Below are 16,063 nucleotides of genomic sequence, written 5' to 3' on the forward strand. Positions count from 1 at the left end.
TCCTTAGATACGGGGCCCAAAACTGCTCACGATACTCCAAATGGGGTCTGACCAGAGCCTTGTACAGCCTCAGAAGTACATCCCTGCTCTTGTATTCCAGCCCTCTCGACATGAATGCTAACATTCATGGGCTGGTTTAGCACAGGGCTAAATGGCTGGCTTTGAAAGCAGACCAAGGCAGGCCAGCAGCACGGTTCGATTCCCGTACCAGCCTCCCCGAACAGGCGCCGGAGTGTGGCGACTAGGGGCTTTTCACAGTAACTTCATTTGAAGCCTACTCGTGACAATAAGCGATTTTCATTTCATTTTCATTTTTCATTGCATTTGGCTCCCTAACTGCCGACTGAACCTGCACGTTAACCTTAACGTTAACTCTTGTCCATACCAGCCCGCGGACAGCCTGGTGTCCTTTCTAATCCCACCTTCTTGCACCCGGTCCACAGCCCTGTAACTTACACCACTTACGGTGCAGATCCAGATACTTTTTAACGGAGTTTAGGGTCTCTGCCTCCACCACTAACTCGGGCAGCGAATTCCAGACTCCCACTGCCCTCTGGGTAAAAACGTTCTTCCTCTACACCTTCTGCCACTTATCTTGAATCTACGCCCCCCGGTTCTAGAATTCTCCGTCAAGGGAAAGAGTTTTATCCTGTCCACTCTGTCTCTTCCCCTCATAATTTTGTGCACCTCGATTAAGTCTCGGCCTTCTTTGTTCCAAGGCAAAAAACCCCAACCCTCTCCAATCCCTCCTCGTCGCCACATTTTCCCAGACCTGGCAACATTCTTGTAAACCTCCTCTTGCTGCTTTGGACGGATCTGGAGAGGGGGAGTGAGGCCGAAGCACACTCTGAGGCCTTCGGACAACTCCCTGAGGCAGTTGGCGCTCCTTCCTCGATGGCGGAGGGACCTGACGGAGATCCCAGGCGTTCCACCAGACCCACAGGACTCGCCTGATTGGCTGACCTTGTGAAACACTGAACCTTATCGCCCTCTTTTGTGACTCTGCATTTGCGTTGCTAATACTCAGGATAGATTTGTACTGGCAGCACGATAGCATTGTGGATAGCACAATCGCTTCACAGCTCCAGGGTCCCAGGTTCGATTCCGGCTTGGGTCACTGTCTGTGCGGAGTCTGCACATCCTCCCCGTGTGTGCGTGGGTTTCCTCCGGGTGCTCCGGTTTCCTCCCACAGTCACAAAGATGTGCGGGTTAGGTGGATTGGCCATGATAAATTGCCCTTAGTGTCCAAAATTGCCCTTAGTGTTGGGTGGGGTTACTGGGTTATGGGGATAGGGTGGAGGTGTGGGCTTGGGTAGGGTGCTCTTTCCAGGAGTCGGTGCAGACTCGATGGGCCGAATGGCCTCCTTCTGCACTGTAAATTCTATGTAAAAAAAAGCCGCAGAAAGCTAAGTGAACTAAACAAAGCTAGAATTTATTACCCTGCTTATTATACAGTTCGATCACTATTCCTAAAACAAGCAATATTATAACGAAACTACAGTCTACACTATACTAACACCTGTCTCATGCACACTATCTTGAATTGTTCTCTGCCCTGCTCCTATTGGGGCCTCACGGTAGCATGGTGGTTAGCATCAATGCTTCACAGCTCCAGGGTCCCAGGTTCGATTCCCGGCTGGGTCACTGTCTGTGTGGAGTCTGCACGTCCTCCCCGTGTGTGCGTGGGTTTCCTCCGGGTGCTCCGGTTTCCTCCCACAGTCCAAAGATGTGCGGGTTAGGTGGATTGGCCATGCTAAAATTGCCCGTAGTGTAAGGTTAATGGGGGGATTGTTGGGATACGGGTTACGTGGGTTTAAGCGGGGTGATCATTGCTCGGCACAACATCGAGGGCCGAAGGGCCTGTTCTGTGCTGTACTGTTCTATGTTCTATGTTCTATTCTCTCTAGCCTTCTCCCACCTTCTCAACACTCTCTCCCAGAAGTCTGAGAGGCATTCCTTTATATAGGTCTGCTCACCAGCCCCGTCTAGTGGACGGCCAGAGTATTACATTATGTATAATGTCGAGTACATTAAGGGTTAATGTCACACTGCCCTCCTTGTAAATAGTTAACTGTTACTATCTTGTAATGTACACAGTATTGACGGACTTGAGGGGGAACGATGTGATAGTGTGGCCCCTTTCAGGGACAATCGTTTGCGCATCTCGTGACACGTCTGGGACCTGTCGAGTGGGAGCGCGTAAACGCTAGCCAATGGAAGACCTGTATTGGAACAGTCATGCCTGTACATACATGAACCTCGTTGTTGTTTGAATAAATCATTTGGTGATTCAAGCAGCTTCCCCATTCATACCTCACGCTATTAAACCCGGAGAGAGTTGACGAAAATGTGGAACTCGCTCCCACGGGGAGCGGGGGGAGAATGTGGGACTCGCTCCCACAGGGAGTGGGGAGAATGTGGGACTCGCTCCCACAGGGAGTGGGGGAGAATGTGGGACTCGCTCCTACAGGGAGTGGGGGGAGAATGTGGGACTCGCTCCCACAGGGAGTGGGGGAGAATGTGGGACTCACTCCCACAGGGAGCGGGGGAGAATGTGGGACTCGCTCCCATAGGGGAGTGGGGGAGAATGTGGGACTCGCTCCCACGGGGAGTGGGGAGAATGTGGAACTCGCTCCCACAGTGAGTGGGGGAGAATGTGGAACTCGCTCCCACAGGGAGTGGGGAGAATGTGGGACTCGCTCCCACAGGGAGTGGGGGAGAATGTGGGACTCGCTCCCACAGGGAGTGGGGGAGAATGTGGGACTCGCTCCCACAGGGAGTGGGGGAGAATGTGGGACTCGCTCCCACGGGGAGTGGGGGAGAATGTGGGACTCGGGGAGAATGTGGGACTCGCTCCCACAGGGAGTGGGGGAGAATGTGGGACTCGCTCCCACAGGGAGTGGGGAGAATGTGGAACTCGCTCCCACAGTGAGTGGGGGAGAATGTGGAACTCGCTCCCACAGGGAGTGGGGAGAATGTGGGACTCGCTCCCACAGGGAGTGGGGGAGAATGTGGGACTCACTCCCACAGGGAGTGGGGGAGAATGTGGGACTGGCTCCCACAGGGAGTGGGGGAGAATGTGGGACTCACTCCCATAGGGAGTGGGGGAGAATGTGGGACTCGCTCCCACGGGGAGTGGGGGAGAATGTGGGACTCGCTCCCACAGGGAGTGGGGGAGAATGTGGGACTCACTCCCACAGGGAGTGGGGGAGAATGTGGGACTCGCTCCCACAGGGAGTGGGGGAGAATGTGGGACTCACTCCCACAGGGAGTGGGGGAGAATGTGGGACTCACTCCCACAGGGAGTGGGGGAGAATGTGGGACTCACTCCCATGAGAAGAGAAGTTCAGGCGCAGTGTTGAAACATTTAAGTGGGTTGGGGGGGGTGGGGGGGGGGGGGGTGGGAGGAAGTTGGATAAACGCACGAAGGAGAGAGGAATAGAAGGATAGGGTGATGGGGAGGGGGGAGGTGAAGAGGGGAGGAGGAGGCATGCGTGGAACCAAAACACTAACACGGCCTTGATGGGCCGAATGGCCTGATTAGTCTGAGCTGTGTCCTCCTCTGTCTGGATTACCAAGAGGGGGGAGGGGAGGAGAGCGGGGAAACAATTCTCTCCCTCTGACATGTCTATAAACCACTGTGACAGCTGCGCTGTGAAAACAGTGATGGATGAAGAAAAGGAGCAGTGTGTGAACTCAAACACATCACTCAAGCTCCTTATCGGGGGCTGCCAGGCGCCTCTCCGAGTGATACTCTGCACACACGGTCGTTATCGTCTTACTTTCACACGAGAGCTACAAGAGGCTCCTCGATCTGATCTGCCTCTTCAAAAACAAGGAAGGAGAAATGATGAGAAAGGAGCATGCCTCTTCTGTGAGACCAATTCCTTGTTTGTGTGTGTGTGTGTGTGCGCGTGTGTGTGTGTGTGTGTGTGTGTGTGTGGGGATGTGTGTGGGCATGTGTGTGAGTGTTTGCGCGTGTGTGCGCGTGCATGTGTGTGTGTGCCTGTGTGTGTGTGTGTGCGTGTGTCTGTGTGTGTGCGTGCATGTGTGCCGTGTGTATGTGCATGTGTGTGCGTGAGTGTGTACGTGTGTGTGTGCGGGCATGTGTGTGCGTACATGTGTGTGCGTGTGTGCCTGTGTGTGTGTGTATGTGTGTGTGTGTGTGTGAGTGTGTGTGTGCGTCTGTGTGTATGTGTGTGCGTGCATGTGTGTTGTGTGTGTGTGCGTCTGTGCATGTGTGTGCGTTCATGTGTGTGCGTGTGTGCCTGTGTGTGTGTATGTGTGTGTGTGTGTGAGTGTGTGTGTGCGTCTGTGTGTATGTGTGTGCGTGCATGTGTGTCGTGTGTGTGTGCGTCTGTGCATGTGTGTGCGTTCATGTGTGTGCGAGCATGTGTGTGTGTATGCATGTGTCTGTGTGTGTGTGTGTGCGTGTGTGTGAGTGTGTGAGTATGTATGTGTGTATGTGTGTGTGTGTGCGTTCATGTGTGTGCACGTGTGTCTGTGTGTGTGTGCGTCCGTGTGTGTTTGTGTGTGTGTGTGTGTATGTGTGTGAGCTAAACAGGGGCTGGTTTAGCTCACTCGGCTAAATTGCTGGCTTTTAAAGCAGACCAAGCAGGCCAGCAGCACGGTTCGATTCCCATACCAGCCTCCCCGAACAGGCGCCGGAACGTGGCGACTAGGGGCTTTTCACAGTAACTTCATTGAAGCCTACTCGTGACAATAAGCCATTTTCATTTCATTTTTCATTTTTCCATATATGCATGCATGTGTGTGCGTGTGTGTGCCTCTGTGTGTGTATGTGTGTGTGTGAGTGTGCGTGTGTGTGTGCATGTGTGTATGTGCGTGCATGTGTGTGCGTGCGTGTGTGTGTGTCTTTGTGAGTGTGTGTGTGTGTGAGTGTGTGTGTGTGAGTGTGCGTGTGTTCGTGCGTGCGAGTGTGAGTGTGTGAGTGTGCGTGTGTGTATGTGCGTGCGCGTGTGTGTGTGTGTCTTCGTGAGTGTGTGTGTGCGTGTGTGTGTGTGTGTCTTTGTGAGTGTGTGTGTGCGTGTGTGTGCGTGTGTCTTTGTGAGTGTGTGTGCGTGTGTGTGTGTGCGCGTGAGTGTGTGTGTGTCTGTCAGTGTGTGCGTGTGTGAATGTGCGTGCGCGTGCGTGTGTGTGTGTCTTTGTCAGTGTGTGTGAGTGTGTGTGTGTGTGCGCGTGCGTGTGTGTGTGTCTTTGTCAGTGTGTGTGAGTGTGTGTGTGTGTGCGCGTGTGTGTGTGTGTCTGTCAGTGTGTGCGTGTGTGTGTTTGAGTGTGCGTGTGTGCGCGCGTGAGTGTGTGTGTGCTTGTGTGTGTGTGTGAGCGTGCGTGAGTGTGTGTAAGTGTGAGCGTCGGTGCTCGTGTGCGCGTGTGTGTCTTTCCCGGCCAGTTCAGAGGTCAGTGGAGCCTCGGCCATGTTAGTGAGGGTCCCGGAGGGTCCCGGAGCCACTTTCAGGCACCCGGGTGAAATGGGGCGGGGTGGGAGTGGGAGTGGGGGTGGGAGTGGGGGGGGGGGGGGGGGGGGGTGCCAGGTTCCCTTCACTCTCGGCCAAGTGTGAACGAGTAAAGTTTTTAATCGCAGTCCCAATGCTTCTTGCCCATTGTATGGAGTTTTCCTGCACCCCCCCCCCCCCCCACCCCCCCCCCCCCCCCCCCCCCCCCACCCCCCGGTACCACCAGGTGTGTCCTGTACACAGGAAACAGGACAAATCCAACCCAGCCAATTACCGCCCTATCCGTCTGCTCTTCATCATCAGCAAAGTGATGGGAGGAGACATCAACAGAGCTGTCAAGCGGCACTTACTCAGCAATAACCTGCTCACGGACACTCAGTTTGGGTTCCGCCCAGGGGTCACTCAACTCCTGACCTCATTACAGCCTTGGGTCAAACATGGACAAAAGAGCTGAATGCCCGAGGTGAGGTGGGAGTGACGGCCCTTTGACCTCAAGGCAGCGTTTGACCGAGTGTGGCATCAAGGAGCCCGAGCTAAACTGGAGTCAATGGGAATCAGGGGGAAACTCTCCGCTGGTTGGAGTCATACCCGGCACAAAGGAAGATGGTTGTGGTGGTTGGAGGCCAATCATCTCAGCTCCAGGACGTCACTGCAGGAGTTCCTCAGGGTCGTGTCCTGGGCCCCAACCATCTTCAGCTGCTTCATCAATGACCTCCCTTCCATCATAAGGTCAGAAGTGGGGATGTTTGCGGATGACTGCACAATGTTCAGCACCATTCCCGACTCCTCAGATACTGAAGCCGTCTGTGTCCAAATGCAGCAAGACCTGGACAATATCCAGGCTCGGGGCTGACAAGGGGCAAGTTACATTCACACCACACAAGTGCCAGGCAATGACCATCTCCTACAAGAGAGGATCTAACCATCGCCCCTTGACATTCGATGGCGTTACCATCGCTGAATCCCCCACAGTCAACATCCTGGGGGTTACCATTGATCAGAAACTGAACTGGACCCAGCCACATTAATACTGTGGCTACCAGAGCAGGTCAGAGGCTGGGAATCCTGCGGAGAGCAGCACAGGGGCACAACTCCTGTTTGAGGAGGCCCATTCAGCCCCTCAAATCTGTTATATAAGAACAGGAGGAGGCCCATTCAGCTCCTCTCGAGCCTGTTACACAGGAACAGGAGGAGGCCCATTCAGCCCCTCTCGAGCCTGTTACACAGGAACAGGAGGAGGCCCATTCAGCCCCTCTCGAGCCTGTTACACAGGAACAGGAGGAGGCCCATTCAGCCCCTCTCCTCGAGCCAGTTACACAGGAACAGGAGGAGGCCCATTCAGCCCCTCTCAAACCTGTATACAAGGCACAAGTCAGGAGTGTGAGGGACTCTCCACTCGCCTGGATGAGTGCGGCTCCCAACAACACTCGAGAAGCTCGACACCCTCCAGGACAAAGCAGCCCCGCTCGATCGACACGCTAACCACAAACATTCACTCCCTCCACCCCCCCGACACACCGTCTACAAGACACCCCGCAGCCACTCGCTCCTTCGGCAGCACCTTCCAAACCCGCCACCTGAGAAGGGGCTGGTTTAGCACAGTGGGCTAAATAACTGGCTTGTAATGCAGAACAAGGGCCAGCAGCGCGGGTTCAATTCCCGTACCGGCCTCCCCGAACAGGCGCCGGAATGTGGCGACTAGGGGCTTTTCACAGTAACTTAATTGAAGCCTACTCGTGACGATAAGCGATTATTATTATTACCTCTACCATCTAGAAGGACGGGGGCAGCAGACGCACGGGGAACACCCCCACCTGCAAGTTCCCCCCCCCCCCCGAAATATATCGGCCGTTCCTTCACTGTGGCTGGGGTCAGGATCCGGGAACTCCATCCCGAGCTATTTCCTCTGCTTCAGGGGAGAGTCCAGGATAAGGGGTGGGGGGGGGGGGGGTTGGGGAAACCTTAAAATGGGAACGAGGCCATTCAGGGGGTGACGTGGCGAAGCCCTTCCTCACACAAAGTGGGTGTGGAAATCCGGAACTTTCTCCCACTCCCACTTGTGAGACTCGGGCTCAATTAAAAGTTCCAAAATGGAGATAGATCGGATTTTGAGGGGTAACCGGTTTGAGGGTTTGAATAGTACCCGTGTCGCAAGCTAGAGAAAATCTGAATGGCCTCCTCCAGTTCCCGTGTGACAGGTTTGAGAGGGGCTGAATGGGCCTCCTCCTGTTACTGTGTGACAGGCTCGAGAGGGGCTGAATGAGCCTCTTCCTGTTCACATGCAATAGGCTTGAGACGGGCTGAATGGGCCTCCTCCTGTCCTTGTGTAACGGGCTTGAGAGGGGCTGAATGGGCCTCCATCGGTTCCTGTGTAACAAGTTCACGAAGGGCTGAATGGGCCTCCTTTGTTTCTGTGTAACAAGCTCAAGAGGTGATGAATGGGCCTCCTGTTCTTGTGTAACAGGCTCGAGAGGGGCTGAATGGGCTTCCTCCAGTTCCTGTGTAACAGGCTCGAGAGGGGCTGAATGGGCCTCCTTTGTTTCTGTGTAACAAGCTCAAGAGGTGATGAATGGGCCTCCTCCTGCTCCTGTGTAATAGGCTGGAGAGGGGCTGAATGGGCCTCCTGTTCCTGTGGAACAGGCTGGAGAGGGGCTGAATGGGCCTCCTCCTGTTCCTGTGTAACAGGCTCGAGAGGGGCTGAATGGGCCTCCTCCTGTTCCTGTGTATCAGGCGCGAGAGGGGCTGAATGGGCCTCCTCCTGTTCCTGTGTAACAGGCTCGAGAGGGGCTGAATGGGCCTCCTCCTGTTCCTGTGTAACAGGCTCGAGAGGGGCTGAATGGGCCTCCTCCTGTTCCTGTGTATCAGGCGCGAGAGGGGCTGAATGGGCCTCCTCCTGTTCCTGTGTAACAGGCTCGAGAGGGGCTGAATGGGACTCCTCCTGTTCCTGTGGCCCAAAATGACTGGTAACGCGGCAGGTTGCCAGGTGACGAGCGCTTGAGCGACAATGGGCTGCCCCTGATGTCAGACTCGCTGCGTGACTCTTGGTAACACCTTTTGTCAACATCCTCAACATCTCCCATCTCATTTCAACTCTCACAGAGACACAGCGTCAGAGTGACGAAAGATTCACTCACAGTGTATAATTACTGCAATTACTCAAAGACAAAACTTGTGCCGCTGAGCGAGGGCCAGCAGCTGCCTGATGGCTGATGTGTACGTGTGGGGTCCTGTGAGCAAGTCTGTCATTCAATATAAAAACCTTGTTTCAGTAGTTATTGATTGCGCATCACAGAAACATTGCGAACCCCTCGATTAGATTCCAGTCTGTAACTCACTCCCGGGTATCTGTTATTCTATATATAAACCACCCTGAACCCCTCGATTAGATTCCAGTCTGTAACTCACTCCCGGGTATCTGTTATTCTATATATAAACCATCCCGAACACCTCGATTAGATTCCAGTCTGTAACTCACTCCCGGGTATCTGTTATTCTATATATAAACTACCCTGAACCCCCCGATTAGATTCCAGTCTGTAACTCACTCCCGGGTATCTGTTATTTTATATATAAACCACCCTGAACCCCTCGATTAGATTCCAGTCTGTAACTCACTCCCGGGTATCTGTTATTCTATATATAAACCATCCCGAACCCCTCGATTAGATTCCAGTCTGTAACTCACTCCCGGGTATCTGTTATTCTATATATAAACCACTCCGAACCCCTCGATTAGATTCCAGTCTGTAACTCACTCCCAGGTATCTGTTATTCTATATATAAACCACCCTGAACCCCTCGATTAGATTCCAGTCTGTCACTCACTCCCGGGTATCTGTTATTCTATATATAAACCACCCCGAACCCCTCGATTAGATTCCAGTCTGTAACTCACTCCCAGGTATCTGTTATTCTATATATAAACCACCCTGAACCCCTCGATTAGATTCCAGTCTATAACTCACTCCCGGGTATCTGTTATTCTATATATAAACCACCCTGAACCCCCCCGATTAGATTCCAGTCTGTAACTCACTCCCAGGTATCTGTTATTCTATATATAAACCACCCCAAACCCCTCGATTAGATTCCAGTCTGTAAATCACTCCCGGGTATCTGTTATTCTATATATAAACCACCCTAAACCCCTCGATTAGATTCCAGTCTGTAACTCACTCCTGGGTATCTTTTATTCTATATATAAACCACCCCGAACCCCTCGATTCGATTCCAGACTGTAACTCCCTCCCGGGTATCTGATATTCTATATATAAACCACCCCGAACCCCTCGATTAGATTCCAGTCTGTAACTCACTCCCGGGTATCTGATATTCTATATATAAACCACCCTGAACCCCTCGATTAGATTCAGTCTGTAACTCACTCCCGGGTATCTGATATTCTATATATAAACCACCCCGAACCCCTCGATTAGATTCCAGTCTGTAATCACTCCCGGGTATCTGTTATTCTATATATAAACCACCCTAAACCCCTCGATTAGATTCCAGTCTGTAACTCACTCCCGGGTATCTGTTATTCTATATATAAACCACCCTGAACCCCGCGATTAGATTCCAGTCTGTAACTCACTCCCGGGTATCTGTTATTCTATATATAAACCACCCCGAACCCCTCGAATAGATTCCAGACTGTAACTCACTCCCGGGTATCTGCTATTCTATATATAAACCACCCTGAACCCCTCGATTAGATTCCAGTCTGTAACTCACTCCCAGGTATCTGTTATTCTATATATAAACCACCCCAAACCCCTCGATTAGATTCCAGTCTGTAAATCACTCCCGGGTATCTGTTATTCTATATATAAACCACCCTAAACCCCTCGATTAGATTCCAGTCTGTAACTCACTCCCGGGTATCTTTTATTCTATATATAACCCACCCCGAACCCCTCGATTCGATTCCAGACTGTAACTCCCTCCCGGGTATCTGATATTCTATATATAAACCACCCCGAACCCCTCGATTAGATTCCAGTCTGTAACTCACTCCCGGGTATCTGATATTCTATATATCAACCACCCCGAACCCCTCGATTAGATTCCAGTCTGTAACTCACTCCCGGGTATCTGTTATTCTATATATAAACCACCCTAAACCCCTCGATTAGATTCCAGTCTGTAACTCACTCCCGGGTATCTGTTATTCTATAGATAAACCACCCTGAACCCCGCGATTAGATTCCAGTCTGTAACTCACTCCCGGGTATCTGTTATTCTATATATAAACCATCCCGAACCCCTCGATTAGATTCCAGACTGTAACTCACTCCCGGGTATCTGTTATTCTATATATAAACCACCCCGAACCCCTCGAATAGATTCCAGACTGTAACTCACTCCCGGGTATCTGCTATTCTATATATAAACCACCCTGAACCCCTCGATTAGATTCCAGTCTGTAACTCACTCCCGGGTATCTGATATTCTATATATAAACCACCCCGAACCCCTCGATTAGATTCCAGTCTGTAACTCACTCCCTGGTATCTGATATTCTATATATAAACCACCCCGAACCCCTCGATTAGATTCCAGTCTGTAACTCACTCCCGGGTATCTGTTATTCTATATATATAAACCATCCCGAACACCTCGATTAGATTCCAGTCTGTAACTCACTCCCGGGTATCTGTTATTCTATATAAACCACCCCGAACCCCTCGATTAGATTCCAGTCTGTAACTCACTCCCGGGTATCTGTTATTCTATATATAACCACCCTGAACCCCTAGATTAGATTCCAGTCTGTAACTCACTCCCGGGTATCTGTTATTCTATATATAAACCACCCTGAACCCCTCGATTAGATTCCAGTTTGTAACTCACTCCCGGGGATCTGTTATTCTATATATAAACCACCCCCATCCCCTCGATTAGATTCCAGTCTGTAACTCACTCCCGGGGATCTGTTATTCTATATATAAACCACGCCGAACCCCTCGATTAGATTCCAGACTGTAACTCACTCCCGGGTATCTGTTATTCTATATATAAACCACCCCGAACCCCTCGATTAGATTCCAGTCTTTAACTCACTCCCGGGTATCTTTTATTCTATATCTAAACCACCCCGAACCCCTCGATTAGATTCCAGTCTGTAACTCACTCCCGGGTATCTGTTATTCAATATATAAACCACCATGAACCGCTCGATTAGATTCCAGTCTGTAACTCACTCCCGGGTATCTGTTATTCTATATATAAACCACCCCGAACCTCTCTATTAGATTCCAGTCTGTAACTCACTCCCGGGTATCTGTTATTCTATATATAAACCACCCCGAACTCCTCGATTAGATTCCAGTCTGTAACACACTCCCGGGTATCTGTTATTCAATATATAAACCACCATGAACCCCTCGATTAGATTCCAGTCTGTAACTCACTCCCAGGTATCTGTTATTCTATATATAAACCACCCCAAACCCCTCGATTAGATTCCAGTCTGTAACTCCCTCCCGGGTATCTGTTATTCTATATATAAACCACCCCGAACCCCTCGATTAGATTCCAGTCTGTAACTCACTCCCGGGTATCTGTTATTCTATATATAAACCACCCCGAACCCCTCGATTAGATTCCAGTCTGTAACTCACTCCCGGGTATCTGTTATTCTATATATAAACCACCCCGAACCCCTCGATTAGATTCTAGCCTGTAACTCACTCCAGGGTATCTGTTATTCTATATATAAACCACCCCCATCCCCTCGATTAGATTCCAGTCTGTAAATCACTCCCGGGTATCTGTTATTCTATATATAAACCACCCCTAAACCCCGCGATTAGATTCCAGTCTGTAACTCACTCCCGGGTATCTGTTATTCTATATATAAACCAACCCAAACCCTCGATTAGATTCCAGTCTGTAACTCACTCCCGGGTATCTGTTATTCTATATATAAACCACCCCGAACCCCTCGATTAGATTCCAGTCTGTAACTCACTCCCGGGTATCTGTTATTCTATATATAAACCACCCCGAACCCCTCGATTAGATTCCAGTCTGTAACTCACTCCCGGGTATCTGTTATTCTATATATAAACCACCCCAAACCCCTCGATTAGATTCCCAGTCTGTAACTCACTCCCGGGTATCTGTTATTCTATATATAAACCACCCGAACCCCTCGATTAGATTCCAGTCTGTAACTCACTCCCGGGTATCTGTTATTCTATATATAAACCATCCCGAACCCCTCGATTAGATTCTAGCCTGTAACTCACTCCCGGGTATCTGTTATTCTATATATAACCATCCCGAACCCCTCGATTAGATTCCAGTCTGTAACTCACTCCCGGGTATCTGTTATTCTATATATAAACCACCCCCATACCCCTCGATTAGATTCCAGTCTGTAACTCACTCCCGGGTATCTGTTATTCTATATATAAACCACCCCAAACCCCTCGATTAGATTCCAGTCTGTAACTCACTCCCGGGTATCTGTTATTCTATATATAAACCACCCCGAACCCCTCGATTAGATTCCAGACTGTAACTCACTCCCGGGTATCTGTTCTACATATAAACCACCCTGAACCCCTCGATTAGATTCCAGTCTGTAACTCCCTCCCGGGTATCTGTTATTCTATATATAAACCACCCCGAACCCCTCGATTAGATTCCAGTCTGTAACTCACTCCCGGGTATCTGTTATTCTATATATAAACCATCCCGAACCCCTCGATTATGATTCCAGTCTGTTACAACTCACTCCGGGTATCTGTTATTCTATATATAAACCACCCCGAACCCATCGATTAGATTCCAGTCTGTAACTCACTCCCGGGTATCTGTTATTCTATATATAAACCACCCCGAACCCATCGATTAGATTCCAGTCTGTAACTCACTCCCGGGTATCTGTTATTCTATATATAAACCATCCCGAACCCTCGATTAGATTCCAGTCTTTGTCGGGGCCTGGCGGGGGCGTGGTCCTGGGTTGGCGAGGGGGCTAAAAGGGGGGGCCAGTATCTGGCAGGTCGGGGCCCGTACGCGGCCGGCAGCCGTGCGCATGCGTGGCCACAGACCCGGCAATTCCCCGTCCACATCTGCAGGTAACGCCGGGGGGCTTTATGTGGGGTAGCTGCTAGTCGTGAGACTGGACACATGCTCCGGACGCAGCCTCCAAACCGGAGAACCCAGCCCTGTGTGTCTGGGTTCTCAATCCTGCAAAAACAATGAAAGATTCGGCCTGCGTGGAATGTGGCCAACGTCTGCCACCTGGTGGCCTTCGAAGGAAATACAGATTTCAGTGCGGTTGTTGGGAATCCCCTGCTTGGCACCCTGCTGTGCTCTACTGTAACCTTGGCTGACAACTGATTCAAAACAGGAATGTGAGAAAAAAAGGCGTTGCTTCCTTCCCTTCCCAGGCCTGCGTCTGCGCTCGCCCCGCTCTGCTACAGTTTTGATTGTTCTAATGCTTTGGTGAATGTCAGATATTGGTATATATATATTGTATTTTATATTTGTTGAACCGAGGTTAAGGTATCCAGACTGTGTGCCTGCTAACGCTGCAATTAAGAGGACGTAAAAGGTGAGGTCATTATTAATTTTAACCTTTTCCTTGTCTTCATAGTGATACCTGATGGATCTTTCTTGTGACTGCTGGAGATTCCCTGGAGAGTAGATAATTTATGAGGGATTGTACTTAGTCCGAGCTAAGCAGGCCATGGGACACCTAGGTGGGATACAGATGATGTCGTTAATGGGAGGAGCCAGGTCTGTCTGCAGTTTTGTAGCTTTGCCAAATGCTGTTAGGTTGAGCAGAAGAGTCTGACAAGACAGAACAATTTTTAGGTTGCTCCTGAAGAGGGACTCTCCCTCCAAAGTCTGCACAGATAAAGAACTCAACCTTTTTTGTTAACTTTATTTATAAGTGGCATTTGAACTGTATTGGTTTGCTGCAATGGTGTTAGTAGTAGGTATGGATAGTAAGTAAGTTTTTCCGTTTAGTTAAGAACTGCTTAACTGATCATTGTAAAGATTATGGGCGCAATTCTCCGCTCCCGGGAAAAATCGGGAGGGCCGCCGTGAACTCGGCCGAGTTTCACAACAGCCTCGGAGGCCACTCCGCCCAGCGGGGCTAGGAGCGGCGCTCCGTAACTCTCGGCCGCGGGGGCGTCGCGCCGAGAATGACCCCGGCCGGCGCGCCTAATGACGTCGGCCGCGCGCAGTTTGGCCGGCTCCAACCCGCGCATGCGCGGTGGCCGTCTTTCCCCTCAGCCGCCCCGCTAGACGTGGCGGCTTGATCTTGCGGGGCGGCGGAGGGGAAATAGTGCGTCCGATTGCCGCCGTCGTGAAACGGCCCGCGAACAGCAGGCCGCTCGGCCCATCCAGGTCGGAGAATTGCCGTTCGCCGTTCGCGAGGGGGGGCGTGAATTTTGTTGGGGGGCCCTCCCGTGATTCTCCCACGCTGCGTGGGGAGCAGAGTATTTGGAAGTATATAGCGGTTGTTTCTTGCCGGCTGTTTGGGCGAGATCCAGACCGGTATTAAACCAAACGTTGTCAATTTTTGGGGCCTTGGGGAGTTTCTCCCCCTGTCCAGCCCGCACTGGGGGAGCTGAACTCACCATGGAGACCGGCTCCTCAGAGATCGGGCCGCCATTTTGAAAGGGCGCCCCGAACTCTAAGTGCGTTTGAGGCTCCCCCATACCCACCACCCATGGACAACTCTGCCCCCCCCCCCTCTACAAGTGAGGACAACCCACTATGGGGGTCACTGAGGGCTCTCCGTTTCAAGACCCCCCTCAAACCCTTTTTGGGGCCCCCCGCCTCTTTCAAGACTCACCATCCAGACCTTTGTGAGGCCCCTTCACACCCCTCTTCAAACCCCCCACCCTTCACACATTCCCTCAACCCCCCACCCCCCACACACTTTAATGGGCATGGCCGTACTCAGGCCCTGACCCTGAGCAGCACCAACATGACACCTGGGCACCCTGGCATTGCCAGCCTGGCACCCCGGGCCTGTCCCTGGCAACCCGGGCCTGCCCCTGGCACCCGGGCCTGCCCCTGGAACCCCGGGCCTGCCCCTGCCACCCCTGGCCTTCCCCTGGCACCTCGGGCCTGTCCCTGCCACCCCGGGCCTGACCCTGCCACCTCGGGCCTGTCCCTGGCGCCCCAGGCCTGCCCCTGCCACCCCGGGCCTGACCCTGCCACCCCGGGCCTGACCCTGCCACCCCGGGCCTGACCCTGCCACCCCGGGTCTTCCCCTGGCACCCTCGGGCCTGCCACTACCACTCCGGGCCTTCCCCTGCCACCCTGGGCTTTCTCCTGGCACCCCGGGCCTACCCCTGGCCTTCCCCTGGCACCCCAGGCCTGACCCTGGCACCTCGGGCCTTCCCCTGGCACCCCGGGCCTGCCCCTTGCACCCCGGGCCTTCCCCTGGCACCTCGGGCCTGCCCCTGCCACTCCGGGCCTTCCCCTGGCACCTCGGGCCTGACCCTGCCACCTCGGGCCTGACCCTGCCACCCCGGGCCTGCCCCTGCCACCCGGGCCTTCCCCTGGCACCTCGGGCCTGCCCCTGGCAACCCGGGCCTTCCCCTGGCACCCGG

This window comes from Scyliorhinus canicula, chromosome 31 (assembly GCF_902713615.1).
Source record: "Scyliorhinus canicula chromosome 31, sScyCan1.1, whole genome shotgun sequence".
In the NCBI taxonomy this organism is placed as follows: Eukaryota; Metazoa; Chordata; class Chondrichthyes; order Carcharhiniformes; family Scyliorhinidae; genus Scyliorhinus; species Scyliorhinus canicula.